Below are 19,208 nucleotides of genomic sequence, written 5' to 3'. Positions count from 1 at the left end.
CTAAATTACGTACGGTTATCACTGTAGCTATATCGACAGCAACAGCGAATAAGTGTGAGTCGTCCGGCATATTTATTTCTAGAATTCCGTTGTAATTTAGGTTCTAAAGATCCTATCTAAGTATAGTTCCTTGGACGCGTTGAAAATCTCTTCCGTTCCGTTTTCTGCCGCATTGAAATCCCTTTAATTACTTCTTTCATTTTTAATGTTTTTAATCAATATCATCATTTATGACTTATATTGTTCGTATTTGTTATATCACATATGTATAATAATAATAATATTTATAATATATATGAATATATTTCGCAAATACTACAAATTTATATAATTTAAATGCAAATAATTTTTTTACGACTTATTTTACTATACTTTATATAAATAAAATTAAATTTTAACTACTTTAAAGAATAAAACAATATACATTTAATATATCTAATATTGTATTTAACGAAATAAAGTGTTTTTTTTAACTTAATTTCAGTTTGTTTTTGTTTACATATTTGTTTAATAAAAATCAAAAACAAATAACAAATTGTCTAATTATCATAACAAATAAAAACACACCATTCCAGTTATTAAAATTTGAATTGACATTCGGCGAATAATGCCATTCCACACGTGTTCTTAAAACATTAAAAAAAAACAAATCGTTCGCAACATTATCTATATCCATTTCTTTCTTAAATTGTTTTTATAACAGAAGAACGTAAGAATGTATATAATATACAATAACAATATATGTATATACTTGAATATATTATGCAATAAACCTATGTGCTATATTTAAACAAAGTATTAATTAGCTCTAGTATGATATTGATTATATCGATCTTAAAACCGGTATTGTCAAGGTATAACATATGATAATTGTTATTGCGAAAAAATTCAAAAAAAAAAAAAATAAATAATAATTAAATTAAAAAACAAATATATTCTAATTATAAATTAATTTATAATACGTTTCTTTGAAGAAAAACTACCTTTTATGATCAATGCAATCAAAACAATAAAATGTTATCTTTGGCTTCTATAATCTTCGTAGATGGTATATAATTATATCTACAAAATTCTATAATTCTAAAGATTTGGAAATCTTAATTTTCTATAAGATTTAAGTTAAACACAGTTCCTAAGTTCCTTCGTTCCAAGTTTTTCTTTTATCACGTACCGTTCTTCTGTTAGTGCCCTTTAAAGCGAGGTACTTATTTTTTTTTTTAAGAAAAATTCACAAATTTTCTGTTTATATAGAAAGTATTAATAAAAACATTAACTAAGAATAAAAAAAGGTATGATTCAAAAAAAATTTTCAATTATTTTGGAGGAATACCTTACATCAGAATTTTTAATAAATTTTGTATGTTAACTCAGTTTTTATAATTAATTATGTTGAGGCTAGTTGCGTCAGTGCACTTGAGCACTTTTACTCTCTATTAACTGCGAGGTTTCTTCATAACCTCTCTCTACGCCTTGACTGGATTATTGTTTATCACTTTATCAGACTAAGCAATAACTGACCTCAGATCTGCATACCTTACCAAGGAGCCTGTAACCATTTTGAGATTCGATAGCGCGGTGTTGGTAAGGCGGTCAGTTTTCGTTAATAATTTCAGGGCTCTATCCTTTATGTATTTTTTGATTGGATCAATCTTGAGGTCCCCGAAGATGTCATTCGTCTTATATCAATACGTTATGTATTTTAAATATTTTTTAAGAAAAAAATTGTTTTCTTTCGGTTTATGTTTAAGCTTCTACTGCTTTTTTCAGAAAACATGTACTTATTTAAAAGAGCTTATGACTAATATTGATAAATTTGTCGAAAAAAGCACATCCATATCCACCAACACACAGTTTTAGTTTCAAAATTCTGGACGCTTTTTTTTTAAGTTGCTTTCAACCATGACTAATAGATTATTGGCTGACTTCTTATAGTGGATCCATAATGCTATCCTTTCAAGATTTATTTTAACGCATTGTCGGTATGTATGTCTTGAAATGCTAAAGCCATAACTTATGGTTAGCCATTTCCTTGAGTTCCCGTTTGTATCGTCTTCTGCATATGCCTTCATTTAATATCTGCCCAAATATATTTATTGTGGTTTTTCCCTAAAGGTTCCGAAATACTTGTAGTTCAGACCTTTCATTTGTAGGTTAAAATGGATCGAATACGATTTTAGTACATATGAAATTTTACATTTTTAGATAACAGATAGAAAAATAGTATGTAATTATTATAATATATTTATTTATTTTATTTTTAACTTCTTATAGTTCTTTTTAATCTGACAGTAGAGTCAGGGTAATTCTTTTAAAACGTATCTTTTTTTTTTGGAGTTTAAGTGCAGAAGTTATTTTATGTATACATTCACTGCACCAAGTATTTGGAATTTATAATTTAAAACACTCGCATAAAAAACACTGTCGTGAAAAGCAGATATTGCCCTTTCTCTACATCTCATAAAAATTGAAAAAAAAAAAATATAAAAATAGAACATCAGTTCATATATTAACTACTTACTTATTTAGCTAATAACAACCCGTTATTGAGTTTAGGCCTCACACAGCACTGCCCTCTAGACACATCAGCTGCGTAAGCACATTCTCCAGTCGTGTAGGTCAAGTAATTGTTCTCGGACTACCTCTACATATTTTTCCTCTAACTGTCGCTTCAAACATTGATTTTACTGGAGGAATATCATTCATTTTCGCGAAATGACCAAGTCATGGCAGTCGCCGAATTTTCAATCGGATGCGGTAGTCGTCGTCAATTTGTAGAGGATCAAAGATCCTCTATGCTTATATTATTTTACTACTTTCAAATTGATTTTAACGATGTTTCTGCTTCTATTTCTTGCGAATCGTTTTCTAATTGTTTGACTTACCATTATTTACGAATGTACTTCTCCTGACAGTTCAATTATATACATAGGTATATGTAATTCTAATATCGTCAATAAATAGAGCAACCACAAGGGGGGCTAAGAATACATCAGTGCTCTGTTCTGGTTAGTGCTGTCATATGGAATCATTCAAAAGATATTGTCAATAAATAGAGCAACCACAAGGGGGGCTAAGAATACAGTGCTCTGTTCTGGTTAGTGCTGTCATATGGAATCATTTAAAAGATATTGTCAATAAATAGAGCAACAGCAAGGGGGCTAAGAATACATCTCTGCTCTGTTCTGGTTAGTGGTGTCATATGGAATCATTCAAAAGATATTGTCAATAAATAGAGCAACCACAAGGGGGGCTAAGAATACAGTGCTCTGTTCTGGTTAGTGCTGTCATATGGAATCATTTAAAAGATATTGTCAATAAATAGAGCAACAGCAAGGGGGCTAAGAATACAGTGCTCTGTTCTGGTTAGTGCTGTCATATAGAATCATTCAAAAGATATTGTCAATAAATAGAGCAATAGCAAGGGGGCTAAGAATACATCTCTGCTCTGTTCTGGTTAGTGGTGTCATATGGAATCATTCAAAAGATATCGTCAATAAATAGAGCAACACCAAAGGGGCTAACATTATATCTCTGCTCTGTTCTGGTTAGTGGTGTCATATGGAATCATTCAAAAGATATCGTCAAAAAATAGAGCAACCACAAGGGGGGCTAAGTATACATCTCTGCTCTGTTGTGGTTAGTGGTATCATATGGTATGTTTCCAAAAGATTTTTGTTACATTGTTAAAATTCTGCTTATTATATATGTATAAACCACAGGCGATCAATTTTGTGTAACATTCACATAAAAGTGTACTTCCTCGAATTTATTTTTACTTCCATTCACTGCGAAAAGCATTAGGGTGTAAACTGACTTTATTGACTTAATTTGATGTATTTACGTATCTTTTATTTTAGCGAGCATTCAAATATATTTTTATCAATTTATAACTTATCCTTTATTGAAAGCAAATTTAAAGATATTCTTACAAACATCGTAGGTGTTTGCAAAGAAATAGCAAAAGAAGTATCTACAGACGTACGTGAGTATATGCATGAGTATAAATATTAGAATATAATTTTGTTGATGTAAATTGAATGTTTGTATGTGTGTTAATACTTTACAAAGAAAATATCTTTTCTTACAAGCATACAATCATATATTTATCAAATGCGTTACACATGATTGCGGGAAATTTTACGATTTTATTGATTTTCCCTTACATTTCTTTCAGCATTTACGTGTTTGTTATGAATTCATGATAAAAGCATGTAAAAACAACGCAAAACGCCGTGTCAAAGGTAGAAAATAATTCTCTAGAATGTCTGAAAGGATGTTTATTCAGATCGTTACACTTCCAAATGAACACTGAATATTCGAAGAGAATACTAAAAATGTTTATGAGACTTAATTTTATTATTTAATGTTTCAGATGGGCCATGAAAAGGCACTTTCAAAATTTTAGTTCTTACCTTTTTACATTTTAGTCAGGGTTACAAAATCCAATTAGTTATTTTATTTAAGTAAATTATGTAAATATAACACATATTCTTAAATATTATAATATATAGATAATAAGTATTTATCGTAGAATATCTATAGTGTCGATAAATCAAGTAAATCAAATCAAATTTAAGAGAGAAGAAAAGAATTGTTTAAGTAAAGCTTTAGCAAATGTGTGCATGATATTTAGATACATCGATTTAAACAATAAAAAAGTATTTTTAATATCACAAAAAGGGTTTCTATATAAAAATTACATTTCAAAAATATAGTATAAGAAATTTTGAAGATATTTGAATGCATCTTAGCCGTAATTTTTTCTTTCAGAGTAGCAAAAAATACTCGGAATTTACGAAAGAAAACATGTGAAGCAACAACAATGCTTTTAAAATATTCAGAGTTAGGTTTTACTCGCAAAGATGTTTACGTCTTAAGTTTTAGTGCAGCCAAATTCAAAAGTCAGTCTATTGTAAATGTTCACTGGAAACATGTTGCAAAACTGCAGTCATCTGTTAAATTTCTATGAGCATTTTATTTACTAATAAATTCAAATATATAAATAAATAAATTAATTTATATTATTGTGCAAAACACAACAAAAAACATATGTCGAAAATAAGCATTTAACATACTTTAAATGTGATGTCAATTCGTTTCAACCAGACTTAATGCTGTTTTTTTTCAACTCTGAAAGAAAACATTACAGCTGTTGTAACATTATTATGTAATAAATTATGAAAACAAGCTACAGTTACAATCTATATTCTAGATGTTAAAAATGAAATAAAATTTTACTTATACTTGATTCCAATAAAATCCGGTAACATAAATATTATATCCATAAAATATTTTGGTGTAATTTCTATTAATTTGAATTCTGTGTCCAAGTACCATCTGTTACATACAGCTTTTTCTGGGCACAAAATTTTGCACTACTTGCTATATATTCTATCTATAGTTATATATCACTCACTTCTTGGCTCATACCATTTTTCGAAAACAAAGTACATTTACAATCTATATTCTAGATGTCAGAAATGAAACAAAAGTTTGTTAACGAACTCTAGCTCCTAACAAAATCCTTTAATATAAATATCATATTAAGGCTTAAGGCCTTTAGATTTAAGGTTCTAAACGAATTATGTTACACATAGGTGCTTTGGGGTACAAAATCTTGTTCTATGTGCTACTCTATCTATGTTTATTTATCACTCTATTTAAAGACGGACGCATAAGTCGTGTCCAGTATCTGTAGTTATATAAAGAGATCAGTTATTAGACTATATAACAAACAGTAGGTACATATCATTGGTATTCTATATTTGTGGTTATAAATAAATATCTATTTAGAAAAAATTGTGTCCTGTTTGTAATAGAAACGTAGCGTATTTTTTTTATTCATGATTATTTTATGTACTATTTTATGTAAAATTTTAATTAAGCACATTCCTATTATATTAAACTGCAGATCTAAATAATTTAATCAGTCTGATTAGCTATACATTTTTTGCCTAAATTAGATACTGTCGGCAGTGAATAAGTAGATCCATCATTCTAAGCAACATTGGACAATAGCAAACAAATGTAATGATATATGTCATGGGCTTGTAAGTCATTCACCCATAGTACACTTGATACATTGTACATTGCGATTATACACAGAAGTAGATCGCTGTCAATGTTTTTTTAGAATTAAGCTGGACGGTAAGGTCAAATGCACTTTCTTTACATTTCTGCAAAATTAATTTTATTTGACACTTTTAAGAATGTCAAAACAGTTTTGAAGAGAAAAGATGTGGGTCAATATTTCATATACCTTCGAGCAGAAAAAACTTTTTATAAATAGTTAAAATTTTGTAATAAAAAATAGTTTCATTTTAGCATTTAAACTTACTGTTCAATTTTCCATATCACAACTTGTCTTAAAAGCGAGAACTGAATTTCTGGCTTTCAATAGGGAACTTATACTGAGTTTTAGCCACTATTTATGACACTATTTATGAGATTTCAGTTTATATAGTTTGTTTCCGTGTTCAAACTGTAATCGTCTGCATTATATTTGTACTTGCCGATCCTGAACAGCGAACTTTGTATAAGTTTTGAAGAAAAATTTAATCATAATGATTTCGGCTCCATTTTGTCTGTTTAGTTAATTTCAAATTTTTATATGTGAAAGTTAAAAATTGATAGGAGTTTTCAATTTTTCAAAATTTAACTAATGCTTGGAAAATAAATATAAATCTACAATAACCTGTCAAGGAAATCAAAGAATACGTTCCAACAACAGTATATCCAATGAACGCACTCATCTACAGAGCTACAAAAGTTCGTTCAAAGACAATCATAAGAGAGAAGTACAAAAGAAAATTACTTGTCTTCCCAAAAAAAGTGATATTCCAACATTAGAAAAACCAAAAACAAAAAAGAAATGAGTGGGCAAAAGACTAAATATAGCTAGATAAAGTGCATAACTTCATCGTTTGATTCCATTAACAGGACATAAGGAACAATTAATCGGATATTTGAAAACCTTATTAGTCGGTTTACTAAATATGATTTTGTATGGTAATCCAGCCAAACAGGAACAAACAATTAAGAACAAAAACATCTTAACAATCCAGAATGATCACATGAATACAATGTTTATAACATAATAGTTATATCAGTGTTATATACACTAAACACATATAATACCAGTTTTCTTCCTACTTCTCCTAGTTTGATCTGCAAATGCAATAGGCGTCATTTGACAAAATTCACGAGGTGCACAATTTTGATTAAAAAATGCTGTTCAGAGATGATTTTTATTATCAGTGCTTTTAGTAATACATAAACAAATTAATTTTTGTACGTAATGAAATTATTATGAACAGAAGAGTTAAATTTGCATAAAATTATATCACAATAAATCCTATACTTATACGAGTATAAATACTACGAAAAATAAAATCATTTTCATTCTTTAGCATTACTTAACTTGATTTTATTCTTAAAACCAATATTTTACTTTGGCAGTAGTTGTGTAAGCTGAATAGAAAACTAATTTTAAACTGGGTCGTTGGCACTTTATGTTCGACCGACTGACGACAGCATTCTTAACAAGAACAAAAATCATAGTTGAAGGAATTGAAATTGCACTACCAACGATACTATAAAATATATCGAAGGAGCTTTTTACATTCAGTGAGACATTCATTCTTAAATTTCTATTTTCATTCATTTTTCTATTTTGCCTTTCACTATTGTTGTTTTTGTTTTAATTTTCTGCAAATAACGCAAAAATATAATGTACTAGTTTCGTAAGGAAGTTCTTTAAAACTATGTAGCATTGTACTCTAGATATGTTATATGGTATGTCTGTATGTATGTAGCAAAAATAGTAAGTACGTTAATATAGGTGGGCGTATTACATGGGTTTCAAAGAAAGAAGAAAATAAATCAACAACAAAATAAAGAAAATAAAAAAAATAAAAAAAAAATAAAACAAAAAATATCTCAAAGAATTTCTAATGAATAGAAATAAAATATTTAAGTATATACAATATTATAGTTTTATCCTTAATTACCAATGATATGTGTATGTATAAATGTATAATAAAAATAATTTCATTGACGAAATGCAACATTCATTAGTTCTACTTATAACTCTTCTTCATTACGATTAAATACTTATGAGTATATGCGTATGTCTTTGTATCTAGTATACTTTATATCTAGTAAACTGTTATACTATACTAATGTTCATCAAACATTTTATATTTTTCCAAGTTTATGTACATTAGATAGTTTTCGACAGTGTTCTTGAACGTGCTGTGCACTCTAAATGGCGCAGTTTTTCTTTATTTTTACAAAACAACATAAAAAGGTAAAATTAATGTTAAAACACTTTTAGTTTTCTTACTTTTATTGTCAACATTTTTTCTCAATTTTGTGTGTAAAAGCATGTACTCCTAATTTAAATTTGTAAAAATATGGGTTAAATACATACGTACATATACATATGAACACTTAAATTCTCTACTTATTATTTTGCTTTTTTATTTATGTCTTTATTTTTTTGTGAAGCTTTTATTTTAAGTAGTTCCTTTATCTACATATATATACAGATTAACTTAGTATGTATATATGCTAAGGATAACTTATTGTCGCTCTAGTCATTATAGAAAGTATCCTTTTGTTTGCTCATATATCATATTTTTATTTTTGAAGGTTTTTGCAATCTTAGTAAATATAGTATATTTTTATTTTTTGTATATATGTATTTATTTTTTGTATAATTCTATATATTGTTCTTAAATACTTTTATTAAAAATGTTAAAAAACATCAATATAAAAGAGTTACGAAGGATTAACTCAGTTATATGTAGTACTGAAATAATGGGAATGTTAATTTCCGGTATAATACGATGTTTACAGTAAATGCAAAATAGGTTATAATTAAAACTGAAGCAGTGAAAACTGAAATTAAAAGATTACAGAGAATATTGCTATTCAAAAATAATTTCATATTTTTGTAAAATTTAAATCTTACATGAATATAAAAGCGCGAATATTACAAAGTCAATCAATAAAACCAGACTACAGTTTACAGGTTCATTACAGATTCACTTAAAAGTGCTAACAATTTCTGGGAAATATTTTAAAAATAAGGTAAAAACCTATATTAAAAATTTTATGTTATAGCATACATAAGTTGATTTTTAATAAAAAGGAATAATGGCAGGAGATGTCTCCCTGGTCCAAGAAATGTCGCATGAAAGGTCAACCTGTTATCAATATTCAACGAAATAAATAATAGAGGTATTCACGAGTACAAGTAACGCGCTCGGTAGTGTCAAAAATAGTTTGTATAAAAAAAACCTGTAACCAAGAAACCTCCTCAAACAGTTTATATACCACAGTTTAAGCTATATATTTTATGTCTATTAAACATTCTTTAATTTGTATCTTAATTTGTTCTTGTACATAAATGGGTTTATATATTATGATGGTTCAAAATTTATTTTTTTGGAAAATTTTCGAATATGTCTGAATAATAATACGTTATGGATATCCTTTATTGATATATTAGTTTTTCCGTAGCCATGGTGGCTATTGAAATGCAATGGCATTGTATAAAAAATTTCTCTGCCATGCAAAAAGTCAGATTTTTCGTTAATTGCGATGTTTAGTATGTCAAGTAATGTTATGTTACATAGTATAATTCAGTTATTTTATAACTATTTTCTAAGTTGTTCACCAGTAATTCGGTTTTATATTCCAAAATAACCGATTGCAAAGCATAGCTTTCTTCTTATAGCATAGTCCTTTTCTGAGCTTAATTCTTTATGCACCACTAAACCCACCGTTGTAGAAATGGTATGCCCGACTATAGTATATAGACTTAAACACGCCCCCTCATTTACATTACTTCGTTGAGGGTCTCTTATTTTGGCATTTAAAGCTATGCTCGTTTGATTTTTGATCTGCGTCTAGGCTTTAATCTTTTGATTCGCGCAAAGATAATTTGTCAAAAAGATGTAAACTTTAAAAAGATGCTATAATAAAGAAAATTGATTTACATCATTTTAAATAATAGTTTGTATAAATTATTCCAATTTTCTCACCGCATTTTTTGCTGTTTGCCCTATTTATTAGCCTAATATCTATTTCACCTTTCTAGGTCTAATTTCATTGCTTGTTTTACCTTTTGAATTTACTGTTTTTATTATTATTATTCTCTGAAATCCATCACTATGATGGATCTCGAAATTCGTTTTTTTTAACCAAAAAAAAATTGGATTGAAGCTCTATTCCTCGTCTTTTTTGGACCTATTTTGAATTCAGTTTCGATTACGGTTATAGATCCACCTTTTATTAACAACTTTGCATCTACTAAAAAAGAATTCTAACAGAACTTATAATATTATATTTTCGGTGAAAAGCTTTTGCTACGCCTTACAACCTCAGCATACTAGACCGACTAAAATAGTGCTAACTAATTTATTAAACAAGTTCGGGTACTATCATGTTTAAAGTTAGCTACTCACCTCTTTACTATTATATATGATGGCATATATGGTTGTCTAAAATTTCTAACTCAGATTAAATTCACTACGTCCTTTTTAATTATGAAAATGTAATTACAGTAATTTCGTATAAGCGTACTGCCGGAATATAAGTATGCCAGGCCACTCCTAGATTCTGACTTTTTTCTAGCAAGAATTTATTAGTTATTTTATATTTGAATTTAAACCATTTATATGCTATATTCTTCATCCAATTATATTCGTTAGTTTATGGTTCTATGTTAGTTATTTACTTTACATTACACCTTTAAAGAGTTTAATTGTTAACTAACTATTAAATTTTCATAAAAATTATACAAAGGCTCATAAAGTCCTATAAAATTTAATATTAAGCAATTTTAAAATATGTAATTCGTTGCTTTTGCGTGAGGATAATCTTGCAAGAAAGAAGGATTAAATAAAAAAAAAATTAAATAAAAAACAATCTTATCGGATATTTGCACGTGGCGGAATTCAGGTGTTTCTAAAGTTTCTTCTTAAGTGGGCATGAATAAAAGTTTTGCAGTATGAAACATTAACCCATTAATTTTTAAAGTTGAAAATTATACACATTCTGGATAAGTTTTTTTACACAATAATTTCAATTTATATTCAACTTCTTCCATTAGTAAATTAAATATATTATTTTTTTCGAAGAACTTTAATTATTTAAACTTTAAAGTGTTCCTTTGTATTAGCTGGAATGATATATATAATTCATTTGGCACTAATCCCAAAGCTTAGCTCTAGTTATTTTTGGAACAGTATACGAAATAATATGAAGGGTTAACTAAGTTACTATTTTTTCATTCCAATTTTTATCTCAATAGATTACAGGTTTCATTTTAAAACTGTAGCATTCTGTATTTATGTAATTTCATGACCTCGATTTCAATTTCATGTAAATATATGAAAATAGTGTTTAATTGTTTTGGGGTTTTTTACTTACATTCGTAATATGTAAAACCAATTAAAAATAATTAAAACTTAATGAATTATTAATCAAAAATTTTTTCAATACAAAATCAATTAATATAAATTATTTTTTTTTAAAACTAAAGGCCGCTGAAGTAAAATTTTTCACAAATAAATTTTTAATTTATGTTTCGAATATGTATTTTACCAACTTCGTTTCTTATGAATGAAACTAAAAAATAATAAATTATTTATAAATTAAATTAAATTAATACATAAATTAAAGAATTGAAAGAGTAATTTGATGTCCTTATGTAAAAACGTTTAAAATATAATATTGTGTACAATATTTCATCATATATAATATCATATGAATAACAACAAATCAGCTTACAAACTAGACTCCACATATTAGAATTGACAAAACCTATCAATTATATAATACAGAAGTTCTATATTCGAAATGTATGTATATATAACATATGATTCTATTCTCCTATATGAAGTATAGAACCTCTGTTATCAGTTAATATCGAACTCTGTTATGCGCAGAGTCTGTTATGCGCATAAGCAGCGATATGGATGGTTCTAACCATAATTTGTATTTTTTAATTCGTGTTCCACTGTTTTTATCAAAGTTATAGCTGGTGTAGTCGGTCGCCTCAAACACTGGCGTTATACCTACCTCAGGGTCTGCCGACATGCTTTGTCTTCTACTTTAATCATAAATGTTTCATTTTCATAAAATAGAACTGCCTTAATGTTAGTATCGAATATGTAAAGTTTTGTCTATCTATATCTTATATCTATAAGTTAAATAAAAATAACTCTAGCCTTATTGATTCTTGAAATAAAACAATCTTGTATACCGTTTATATGTGTTATAATAATTCCAAAGTATGTTATTGATTACAAATAAATTAATTCTAATTTATTTTTGTTACAAATTTTTCTTAAAAAGGAATATTTTAAGTTCTATTACGAATCATATATGCTGTGTGTTTATTTTTTATTACAAGTAGTATACATGGTGTGTGGTGTTCTTCATTTGAATGACGAGAAATGAATTTTAGGTCCATCACGTATCTCCTTTTATTTTTAGTTCCAGCTCTAGTCCTAGGGTATAAAGGTTGATCTATATTTTGCAAACATTGTGATTAACTTATTTATTATATTAAACTTTAAAATGTCATAATATTCATATTTTAATTGCATGATGTAGTGTTTGGACCCTTCTATATTTTAACAGCTCATTTTAAGCGAGTTTACTAGAATTCTTTTAACGGTACGTCATTTGGATTTTAACGCGCATTAAAAGCTTGTTTTTAATATGTTTTAATTATAGACCAATATGTGTGAGTCGTCTGTTTTAATGGAAAAATCTAAATCATTAGGTCCATTTACCACAAAATTCAATTGACTCGACGCTTATTTTTGTACTTTGAATAAAATAATTTTGATATTTCTATTTTGTCCGGTATATAAACTTAAGACAAATAAGAAGCACTAATAAGTAATTTTGATTGGAATATTTTAAAAGGAGTGAAAGCTCTTTTGCTACTCATTAAGTCTGCAATGAATTTGTACATAGTAATATTTTTTCAAAATTATTAGGTACAATAAAATTTCTTTAGGAAAGGACCAAAAGATCCTTCAGTTTTTCGTGAAACAAATTCATTGTAGTTGATATTAATGGCAAGTGAAATCATGAATTTGCTTATAATAATCTATGGATGTGGTTAGTTTAAAAAACGATAGCGCTTAGAGTATGAAGATAACATAATTACAAAGGCTTCAGAAAAAATGATTTGTTATTTAGTGAGCACTAAAACCGAATTTTGTTGTGTTATCGATTTGTGCATTCAAGGGCGGTTCATATGTAAGTTATATTATGACAAACTAGTCAATTTTCTGTTGTTACGAAAAAACTTATATAAAATTAAAATTATTTTATTTTTAGAAATCCAAATCATAAAAATTTATTTTCTGTATTTTTGTGTTCCGAAAATTCTAAAAGTGGTGTAAAAGTGTAACGTTACATTTCTAGATAAGAGTGTAATGAGTTTTTTTTATCCTGAAGTTTCTACGGGAACGGGAAATTCCAAGCATATCGCGAATAGACATTTCTCTGTCCACTCCTTTGTTCTAAAATATGTCAGATAATTATACTTTTAAGAATATGCATATATACAATTCTATAAACACTTATTTTTTAGCGACTGCTGTGAACAATTTAGTTTTCTGTTGTCATAATCTTTTCTCTTTTCTCTAACTATCAGTGTGTAAAAGATATCAGTCGATCAATTGACTGATATGACTATTGCAACCAAAATATATCAAACACTTTAAATGAAATAAATTTAAAAATTTTTTGTAAATTTTTAATGATTCGGAATTAAGATTCTTTGTTGCACAAAAGTAAATTTCATTCGAAATTTCTTAATTTATTCGACAATCCCAGATTTTACCGTCACATACCCGAAATTTGAAAATTAGAATTCCGTTTATATATCTATCAGCCAAAATTATACAATGGAACACGCTTAGTACTTATAAAAATGATTAATAATTTTTTTGAAGCAATAGTTCTGATTGGATCTCATAGAGGTGTATATATTTTTACGCGTACTTTTTGCTTGCATATGAAAATCTTTGTCATATCACAAGGCAATCTTTGTAAGTGCGCGGTTTAAAGTTAGTAAACGATCTGAGATTTATGTTTACATAGAAAACAGATAAACAAAACATATTGTTCATATAACAGCTTTAAAACAGTTTTTAATGAAAAAAATTTTTCTTCTTTTTTTAATTTCACAATTTAGTCACAGTAGCAGTAATATTAAATGATGTGTTTTCTTGATGAATTACAAAATGATTTACTTTTCTAATAATTAAAATCAGACTACATCATAGTGTGAATCTTTCTGTCATATATTACCATAAATACTAGTTATATGAATATTTCTAAGCTGCATAATTAAATGAGTTAACTAAGTCCGAGATACTCAACATTCACCAAAATAATCTCAGTTCAAAACTCGCACTCGTATATCAATGCCTTATTATTTATTAAAAAATATTTCTTCCATCAAACACCGTTTTTATTCAATACTCCTATAACCGAGCAACCTATTGATTTTTTATACAAAAATTTTCGAATGTTTGTATTTATTAGGACTATTAAGCAATAGGGTATTTGTGCATATTTATTAAAAAACTAGTAGGTTGCTTAAAGAATGATTGTAAAAAATATTCTATAAAATGGGGACTGATTCCCAATAAATCCAATCCACAATTTTTCATTCAAACAGCTTAAGTTAGGTATTACAGTGAGCGTAATTTACTTAGACGCACACAAAAAAAATGCTTTTATTTTTGTTAAAGAGCAAAGCTATTGATATTTTTTCATTATTGTTTTTTCTTTTCCATTACTAAACCTAAACAAACATAAAAGGAATGTGATTTTTATTTTGCAAAGTTATAATGATGAATTTCATAAAAAAGAAGCTAAGTAAGTGCGCAATTTTTATAGACGCATATATTTGTTTCGGTAGTTCGGACTAGTTTATTTGATTGTTCTGTAAGAAGGTTTGTATTTCATAACACATTAATATTTGAGCTAATATTCTAAAAGCAAAAACCATACAAATTCTGTACGAAATAGGCTCCGCATTTGCGCAAGTCGAATGGCAAAGGGAAAATTTCTAAGCGCTGAAGAAAAAGCCAAAATAGGGTGTTTACATCAAAATGGATTCTCAAAGAGGAAAATTGCAGGCCACATAAACCGATCGGAACACGTTGTAAGAAATTTTTTACGTTTGGGTGAGGAATATGGTAAAGCCCCTACGAATAACAAGCGAAATGCAAAGATAAATCGGCGACTCAAAAACCAAATAAAGGAAGAAGCAACAAAAAATCGGCTCAGTGCAGCTCAAATCGCATCAAAATTGCAGCTACCAATTAAAAAAAGAAGAGTGCTGCAAATTTTACATGCAGATGGCCACATAAAATGGAAGAAAATGATGAAACGGCCCCCTCTGAAAGAAATGCACAAGAAGAATCGCATTGTTTTTGCTAAAAATCATATGCATTGGATCAAAGAATGGCACTCGGTTATTTTTTTGGACGAGAAAAAATTTAACTTGGACGGGCCAGACGGTTTCAGCTCTTATTGGCATGATCTTCGCCAAAACAATCCCATAAGAATGAGTAGAAACTTTGGAGGCGGATTTGTCATGATATGGGGTGGCTTTTCACTCCATGGAAAACTTACTTTGTGCTTCATAAATACAAGAATGAACTCAGAGAAGTACACTGAAATGCTGGATGACGTTCTTATAAAGTTTCTGGAGGAACACGCCGATCGGGATCTAATTTTCCAGCAGGATAACGCCGCCATTCATATGTCCAAGCTTTCAAAGTCTTACTTCTCGTCGAAGCAGATAATGGTAATGAATTGGCCAGTAAGGAGTCCTGACCTAAAACCCATTGAGAACCTATGGGGAATAATTTCACGGAAGGTCTATGCCAACGGACGTCATTATTCCACAGTGAGTGAGCTCAAAGCATCAATCCAAGAGGCTTGGGACAAAATCGACGATGTGATTATCAAAAAATTGATAGATTCGATGCCAAATCGAATTTTTTCAGTTATAAACCAAAACGGAGGAATTACAAAGTATTAAGCATTGTCAAAACTGTGTAAACTCTTTGATTTCTTTTGTTTAAACATAGTGCGCCTAAGAAAATTGCGCGTTTCTTTTGCCTTATTTTTGTGTTTTTGTACATATGTAAGAAGAATGACTGATATGAAATATATTTCTTTTTTGTTTTTTACTATCAAGCACTGCTTTTTCTTTTTCAACAAAAAAAACATTTATATTCGAGTTCGTTGTATCGTTTTTGAAAAAATATTAAGTGCGTCTAAGTAAATTGCGCTCACTATAGTTTCTAACTCATAAAATAACATTTCATTTGATGCCTAATAAGTTCTTGTACTTACATGGATGCGGTAATAATAATAGTTTAAAGTTAATTAAAAGAAAAGAGAAATAAATCAAATTATTTTTGTGGAAACATTATTTATGTAAAATTTTTAAAATTTTTTTTTGTTCATATTCCGTATAAAATTTAGTAAAATAATTTTCTTTTATCTAGCGCTGTTTTTCTTCAATAGGCTTCTTAAGTTACTTACATATTACTCATACGTTCTAAGTAATAACCAATTGGGTATCAACTTGAAGTATATTCTATAGAATAAAATGTGGTATAAATTTAGTTAAGTTTTTAGACTATTTTTAAGCATTGTGCATTATTATTTGTGCTCAAACTTTCAGTTCTCTCAACAAACTGGAGATTTGTCACCGCCCTTACAACCATTCTGTCACATTCAAAATATTGAAAATGACCGACGTCCTACACATGTCAATGACCAAAAACCATCTTCGACCTTTATGGGACGTTATGGGGCGCCATCTATATAATTTTTATTACTTAAATATCAAAACCGAAATGTTACAAATAAATAACATTTATTGTAACAAATAAATTATTTAAATTGATAATGCAATCTATTCAATACATTGTTTTCATATATATTATATTTAAATATATGTATATGTTTATATTTATACATAAGTAACTGTTACTTATAGGGTTTATTAATTTAGTAATGGTTTCTATAAATAATTTTTGTTATATTGTTTTTATTTGTTATAATATTTGCGTGCTATTTGGTTAATAGAAATTGATGAAGTATACTACTATTAAAGTACAGAATGATAGTGTCTATCTTTTGCGTGGTATTAACGTCATGTTTATGCCACGCCATAAAAACGCCTGCCGACTTTAAGTACGGTAGATACAAGCTACTTTATTACATGGTTCTAGCGTGTTACATAGCTTGTTGCAAGCAACAAGTAGTAAATATCCGGTATTTTGCATTACACATAAAAACTAAATAATAAAACTATAACCTAAATAACTGCGTAAATAAACAAATAAATGAAACATTTTCATATTATATATTACCTATAACTAAACAATAATTTACATTAACTACAGTTTACACTTCAAATTTATTTCCTGTCTAATTTAAGGGCAATAAAATATTTTATACAATTCTTTAAATATTCAAGCTTGAAAATAAATTTTATGATTCAGTAAAATATACACATTTCGTAGTATGTTTGTATATATGTATGATATGATATGTATGACTAAAGAATGCATATAAAAATTTATTTATATAAATTTATTTATATTTTGAGCAGCTAATTAGTTTATGATATGTGATTCATGGGTTTTATATTTAATTGTAAGTTATTACAGTCCGACAACTGAACTTTTACTTTCAGACGAACATTTGGAGCCAGTAAAATGACAGGACTGACTCTGTGCATGTTATTCCCTATATGTATGTTATTAGCTTACGGCGTTAGGCAAATATATGTTTTAGTTATCCTTGGCTGCTTTTTTTTTCTTTGTTTTGTTATGTCGACTTACCATGACTGACTTAGTTTATATACCAGCTATAAAATTTCAAATTAATTAACTTGTTATTTTTTCACTTAACACTTAATTACAGTACGACGAACCAAACTGACATTTAACTTTAATTTTCGTTCAATTAAGGCGCGTGATACGTAAAAGTATTTTGTATGGACTATCAATTGGTCTTTTATTTACTTTATGGAAAAATTTTATACTTTATCGCTATTAAATTTTATACATAAAGACTTTCAATTTGTTGCCAATAAAAATTAAATAGCATTAAACAAAAAATGAACCGTATCCAAGTGTATCAAAATCTTGGCATTTTTATTTTTATATATATTATATTTATTTTTATATATATAATATTTATTTTTATAAATATAATATTTATTTTTATATATATTATATTTAATTTTATATATATTATATTTATTTTTACATATATTATATTTAATTTTATATATATTGTATTTATTTTTATATATATATATATTTAATTTATATATAATTTATTTTATATACAAAATATTTATTTTTATGTATGTTACATATAATTTTATATATATATTATATTTATTTTTATATATATTATATTTAATTTTATATGTATAATATTTATTTTTATATATATTATATATATTTTTATAAATATAATACTTATTTTTATATATATTATATTTATTTTTATATACGTAATATTTATTTTTACATATACTATATTTAATTTAAATATATTGTATTTAATTTAATAGATATTATATTTATTTTTATACACATATGTTAATATTTATTTTTATGTATGTATTTTATGTATTTAATTTTATATATATTATATTTATTTTTAATGCAACTATTTTTATAAAATATTTAATTGAACATTCTTTTTTTTCAGAATCATTAAGTTAAATAAAAATAAATAGTTATTTATTTCGGCGTACGTTTAGGAAATCTGGTAAGTCAATGCAATATTTTAATTTATTAATTTCTTGCCAATATAAAAACTGCGTTATATTTCTTTATTAACTGGTGCCAACATGTACGACATTTTATGACATTTGCAATTATTACTAATTGAAATATTTACAATTTTTACGAGTTTTATTTGACATGTGACACGAATAAAACATATTGTCTACACAAAATATGAGAAAGTTTATGTATGCGAATATAGTTAATTATAATTTTCAGTCAATTTCTGATACCGAAATTGAGTAACATAGTATATACAAAATACTCACATATTTTTATTATCTGTTTTGAAATATGCGAGCTTATCTCAATATGTTAATTTTGAAACAGAAAAAAATA

This window comes from Teleopsis dalmanni, chromosome 1 (genome assembly GCF_002237135.1).
Source record: "Teleopsis dalmanni isolate 2A chromosome 1, ASM223713v2, whole genome shotgun sequence".
NCBI classification, from domain to species: Eukaryota; Metazoa; Arthropoda; class Insecta; order Diptera; family Diopsidae; genus Teleopsis; species Teleopsis dalmanni.
The sequence above is the reverse complement of the archived record's forward strand: the minus strand, read 5'-3'. Positions refer to the sequence as shown.